This window comes from Salmo trutta, chromosome 1 (genome assembly GCF_901001165.1).
Source record: "Salmo trutta chromosome 1, fSalTru1.1, whole genome shotgun sequence".
Lineage (NCBI taxonomy): Eukaryota > Metazoa > Chordata > Actinopteri > Salmoniformes > Salmonidae > Salmo > Salmo trutta.
In genome coordinates this window covers 45707999-45715110 of record NC_042957.1, presented here as the reverse complement: position 1 = coordinate 45715110, position 7112 = coordinate 45707999, and positions in this window count along the sequence as shown.

Sequence of the window (7112 nt, the reverse complement as noted above, 5' to 3'; positions counted from 1 at the left end):
ACACTAGTATCAAGGCATTCGTAAACTAATGCTTACTTTGCACATTTGCACGAGTTCATAAAACTTTGAATGTGGTTTGGCAATGTGGAATGTGACTGTTTGTACAAGCTGTGCCAATTATTGCAATATGAATACTTCATCTTCGCTACAGACAAGATGAAACCAAGACATCTGCGAAAAACATGCCCTGGACTTATAAACACAATTATGTAGTCAATAATAGGGATATGGTGCTCAGTTTGACATACTGTATGTCTTAAATCACCTCTTGAATCATATTCATGAACTTCTACAAATTCACAACCATTATGTAATCTTGGCTGACAGCTATTTCACAATGAAATGTAATAATAATTAGTTAATTTACATTAACTAAAATGTGAAAGTGAACAAAGTTCCCAACTTATATGGGCATTTCCTACAAAACGTACAAGTAATTGCTTCAGTTTGGGGATTTACGGTATACCAAATATGAAACTTAAAAGTCATTGCTGGAACTTACAAGTCAGTTTGGTTAAAGAATCCTAAAACCTGTTTGTTTTCTCATGAGGTGCAGTTAGAGTGGGAGAACAGTGTGTGTGCATGTACAGTGCCTTCAGAAAATATTCACATCCCTTGACTTTTTCCACATTTTGTTGTTTTACAATCGTTTTACAGTGGTGGAAAAAGTACCCAGTTATCATACTTGAGTAGAAGTAAAGATACCTTAATAGAAAATGACTCAAGTAAAAGTCACCCAGTAAAATGCTATTTGAGTAAAAGTCTAAAAGTTAAGTATCAAAAGTAAATGTAATTGCTAAAATATACTTAAGTATCAAAAGTAAAAGTATAAATCGTTTCAAATTGCTTATATTAAGCAAACCAGACGGCAACATTTTATTGTTTTTTAAAATGATTTACAGATAGTCTCCAACACTCAGACATCATTTACAAATGAAGCATGTGTTCAGTGAGTCTGCCAGAGCAGACGCAGTAGGGATGACCAGGGTTGTTCTCTTGATAAGTGTGTGAATTGGACCATTTTCCTGTCCTGCTAAGCATTTAAAATGTAACGAGTACTTTTGGGTGTCAGGGAAAATGTATGGAGTAAAAAGTACATGATTCTCTTTAGGAATGTAGTGAAGTAAAAGTAAAAGTTGTCAAAAATATAAATAGTAAAGTAAAGTACAGATATAAAATCAACGACTTAAGTAGTACTTTACACCACTGTCGTTTTGTCAGAGATCTACACAAAATACTCTTTAATGTCAAAGTGGAAGAAAATTCAAACGTTTGTAAAAAACAAAATTATGAAAAATAAAACACGAATATATCTTAATTAGATATTTATTAAACTCCTTGAGACAATACATGCTAGAATCACCTTTGGCAGCGGTTACAGCTGTGAGTATTTCTGGTTAAGTCTCTAATAGCTTTGTACACCTGGATTGTAAAATATTTACACATTATTATTTTTTAAATTCCTCAAGCTCTGTCAAGTTGATTGTTGATCATTGCTAGACAGTTATTGTGAAGTCTTGCCATAGATTTTCAAGCTGATTTAAAGCAAAACTGTAACTAGGTCACTCAGAAACAATCAATGTCATCTTGTTATTAAGCAACTCCAGACTTTGGCCTTCTGTTTTAGGTTATTGTCCTGCAGAAAGGTTAATTTGTCTCCTAGTGTCTGTTGGAGAGCAGACTGAACCAGGTTTTCCTATAGGATTTTGCCTGGTCTTAGCGCTATTCCATTTATTTTTATCCTAAAAACCTCCCTAGTCCTTGCCGATGACAAGCATAACCATAACATGATGCAGCCACCACCATGCTTGAAAATATGAAGAGTTGTACTCTGTGATGTGTTGTTTTGGATTTGCCTCAAAACATAATGCTTTGAATTCAAGACCTGATGTACGTTTTTTTGCAGTTATACTTTACTGCCTTATTGCAAACAGGATGCATATTTTGGAATATTTTAATAGTATAAGAAGGCTTCATTCTCTTTGCTGTCATTTAGGTTAGTATTGTGGAGTAACTACAATGTTGTTGATCCACCCTCAATTTTCTCCTATCACAGCCATTGAACTGTTTTAAAGTTATGACCGGCCTCATGGTGAAATCCCTTAGTGGTAACTTCGCCATGCTCATAGGGATATTCAATGACAGCTTTTTTTTACCCATCTACCAATAGGGGCCTTTCTTTGCGAGACATTGGAAAAATCACTGGTATTTGTGGTTGAATCTGTGCTTGAAATTCACTGCTCGACTTACAGATAATTGTATGTGTGGGGTACAAAGATGAGTTAGTCATGTTAAAATCATGTTTAACACTATTATTGCACACAGAGTGAGTCATGCAGCTTATGTGCCTTGTTAAGCAAATGTTTACTCCTGAACTTATTTAGGCTTGCCCTTACAAAGGGGTTGAATACTTAATGCCTGAAGATTTCGAAAATCATAATTCCACTTTAACATGAATCCATTTTAAATTCAGACTGTAACACAACAACATGTGGAAAAAGTAAAGGGGTGTGAATACTTTCTGAAGGCACTGTATGTGTGCATCCACAAGAATGCACCTGTGTGTGTTGAGGCAGGGTAAGAATTTAAACTATGATATCAAAGCAATTAGATATTGTTAGCAATTTCAAAGCCTGCTGTTACATGACATGGCCTTTCTGTTAATTTGATGTCAATCTTATTATAAATGTCATATGTCAGCACATTTCAATGTCAAGCACACATATTTTTCTGACTGTGGAAAACACTGTAAATTGATATTTTTGCAAAAGGGTGAAGTGAAATTATCCTTAGCTTGTGCTATATGAAAATGCTTACTTAGCTTGTGCGATATGCAAAATGTAAGTTAGATTTGGTTTGACGTATATGGGAACATACAGTGCCTCTGGAGAATATTCGGACCCATTGACTTTTCCACATTTTTTTATTTTTATGTTAGAGCATAATTCTACATTCGATTAAATAAAAAAGATCTACACACTCAAGAATCTACACACATAATGACAAAGCAAAAACAGGTTTTTAGACATTTTTGCAAATGTATTAAAAATTGAAAAAATGAAATACCTTATAAGTATTCAGACCATTTGCTATGTGACTGTGGAGATGGGAGAACATTCCAGAAGGACAACATCTCTGCAGCACTCCACCTATCAGGCCTTTACGGTAGAGTGGCCAGACGGAAGCCACTCCTCAGTAAAAGGAACATGACAGCCCGCTTGGAGTTTGCCAAAAGGCACCTAAAGACTCTCAGACCAGGAGAAACAAGATTCTCTGGTCTGATGAAACCAAGATTGAATTATTTGGCCTGAATGCCAAGTGTCACGTCTGGAGGAAACTTGGCACCATCCCTACGGTGAAGCATGGTGGTGGCAGCATCATGCTGTGGGGATGTTTTTCAGCGGCAGGAAATGGAAGACTAGTCAGGATCGAGGCAAAGATGAATGGAGCAAAGTACAGAGAGATCCTTAATGAAAACCTGCTCCAGAGCACTCAGAACCTCAGACTGAAGCGAAGGTTCACCTTCCAACAGGACAATGACTCTAAGCACACAGTGAAGACAATGCAGGAATGGCTTATGGACAAGTCTCTGAATGTCCTTGAGTGGCCCAGTCACAGCTCGGACTTGAACCCAATTGAACATCTATGGAGAAACCTGAAAAGCAACCCTTTTTTTCAATTTTTGCCTAAAATGACATACCCAAATCCAACTGCCTGTAGCTCAGGACCTGAAGCAAGGATATGCATATTCTTGATACCATTTGAAAGGAAACACTTTGAATTTTGTGGAAATGTGAAATTAATGTAGGAGAACATAATACAAAGAAAAAAAACATTATATTTTTCTAAAGTTTTGTTTTTAACCATCATCTTTGAAATGCAAGAGAAAGGCCATAATGTATTATGGCAGCAGTGTATGTGCAAAATGTTAGACTGATTCAATGAACCATTGAATATCTATTCAAAATGTTGTATCAAGACTGCCCAAATGTGCCTCATTGGTTTATTAATACATTTTCAAGTTCATAATTGTAACATTCATCGTACGTAGTGGACCAAGGCGCAGCGGGTCGAGTGCTCATAGTGACTTTTATTGAACAAAAAATTAAACAAAACAAGAAAACAATCGAACGAACATGACTGCAGGCTACACACACACACACACACACACACACACACACACACACACACACACACACACACACACACACACACACACACACACACACACACACACACACACACACACAGCTATGCAAACAACAACTTCCCACAAAGGGACATGTGAAACAGGGCTACCTAAGTATGATTCTCAATCAGCAACAACGATGTACAGCTGTTCCTGATTGAGAGCCATACCAGGCCAACACAAAGAAATACACAACATAGAAAACCATAGAAATACAAAACAAGAACATTACACAAAAACCCCAGAACACATAAATCAAACACCCCTCTTACATAAATACATATCTCATAAACCCCGAACCACATAAAACAAATAACCCCTGCCACGTCCTGACCAAACTACAATAACCCCTTATACTGGTCAGGACGTGACAATAATTGTGCACTCTCCTCAAACAATAGCATGGTATTATTTCACTGTAATAGCTACTGTAAATTGGACAGTGCAGTTAGATTAACAAGAATTTAAGCTTTCTGCCCATGTCAGATAAATCTATGTCCTGGGATTATTTGTTGTTACTTACAACCTCATGCTAATCACATTAGCCTACATTAGCGCAACCGTCCCGTGAGGGGGGGACACTGATCCCATTGATAGGGGTTCTCGGTGTAGATAGATATGTAATTTATTCATCTATGCTGACATATGGAATTGTTTTAGGAAAGTCATACCATGGATCATTTAGATATTTGATTTGGAATTTTACGACCCCTTTAGGTATCAAAAAATAATATGAAAATTTTTTGGGGATAAAATATTGAATTTGGCCTTTACTGCTATAGCCTATAGAAATGCATTGAATAACAAACACATTCATAAACGGCAAAAAATATTGTCAAAAAATAAATCATAAGGATAAGGGCTCCCAAGTGGCGAAGCAGTCTAAGGCACTGCATCTCAGTGCAATAGGCATCACTACAGTCCCTGGTTTGAATCCAGGCTGTATCACATGCGGCCATGATTGGGAGTTCCATAGGGTGGCGCACAATTGGCCCAGTGTTGTCCGGGTTTGGCCGGTGTCGGCCATCATTGTAAATAAGAGTTTGTTCTTATCTAATTGAGACAGTTTGGGATGAATTGGACTGCAGGCTGAAGGAAAAGCAGCCAACAAGTGCTCAGCATATGTGGGAACTCCTTTAAGACTGTTGGAAACACATTCCAGGTGAAGTTGGTTGAGAAAATGCCAAGAGTGTGCAAAGCTGTCATCAAGGCAAAGGGTGGCTACTTTGAAGAATCACATTTTTTTATTATTTGTTTAACATTTTTTGCTTACTACAGTATTTCATGTGTTATTACATAGTTTTGATGTCTTCATTATTATTCTACAATGTAGAAAATAGTAAAAATAAAGAAAAACTTTTGATTCGTACTGTGTATATATATGTATATTATTGCACATATATATATATATTATTGCACAAAACTACCTCCATACTTCCATTAATTTGTATGGGTTACCTTTAGATGAGTCCCAGGACACTTGTGGGGGTCATAGAGCAAAACATACTGTAGGGTCATTTTACAGTAGGGTCATATTAACTGGATGGGGAAGGAAAGGGGGATCCATCAAGAAGATGCTCAAAGGACTGCTCAGGTACACTTGAAAAAAATAAGTCAGGAGTAAACATTGGACTGTGATATAGGAAAGATACAATATGCTCAGGTCTATTTCAATCCAACCACATGTTAACTGAAGGTTATTGAAGTTGAGAATAGGAAAGTGGGGCTTTAGAATCACCTCTGGTTAACAGGGGCTGACAAGACAGAGGGGCAGAGAGGAGTTGTGTGTGTGATTATGTCTCACCCTAGTATGCGGCTCTCAGAGTACTCCATCCTGCGGGCAGTGATGGAGGCAGCCAGGTTAATGAAGCTGCGGGAGGGTGAGGTCCGAAGGAGGGGGAAGACGGGAAGGGTGGCACGCCACGCTGCCAGGGCCCCACAGCTGCCCAGGGAGGAGGAGGAGGAGAGGGAGATCTGTAGTATGCTCAGATAGGTTTAGCCTGCTGTGGTGACTATTTTTGGTTTGATAGTCATCAATTTTTTCAAACACCAGCAGAAAATAATTGAGTTTTACAGTACCATAACAAAAACTATCTACGTTATTTGGTCCCAGTTTGTTGAAATTCCTCTGAGTGTGTTTAAATCCCAGACATTAAACAATGAGATCAGACCAAACCCTTTCTAAAGATCAACAAAAGCTTAACTTCCACTATGCAGTAGGCCTATCTAAAATGTTTACTAAACTCAAAGATAAAGCTAAGACACCTGAGGGTTATGAACAGAGCACGTTGACTGCACATGTGTAAGAGCCTAGAAGACCTGCCATAGGGACCTCCTTCCTCTCTCAGTCCCGTGAATCAACTGACTCAACATTCCAATGCAACATCTTGCCATACAAATTATCAAGCTGAATTGATAGCCTGCCCTACATAATCAGCTAGGCCAGTGCTTCCCAAAACTCATGCCCCTCTTTTATCATGGGGGAACATCTGGTGTACCCCCATGCCCCACGCCTGCCCCAAATAGAATGAACTGCTACTATTGTTACAATACAATATGTTAATGAAATTCTAAAAATATACTATTTAAAATTAGCCTTTTAATCAACATGAAACAGAACATACAAATACCAGTACTCATTCCATATGGAAATCAAGAAGAAAAAGATGAATAAACCATCGTTCTGCTGTGCAATGTCACATTCTTATAACTAGGGAGGGCCAATTTTTATTGTAGATTTTCTCAATCAAAATAAAAGTGTTTCTAGAAGTAGTCTAAGCGTGATTATTAGGTTGCATAAACATGATTAGGGCTTTCCCCTTACAATTCCGGGCCTACAAATATATTTTCTAAACATAATACAGATAGATTACTACTGCTAGTCAGAGTCAGGTAGGCTGCTTCTGACTGGGGAGAGAAACAG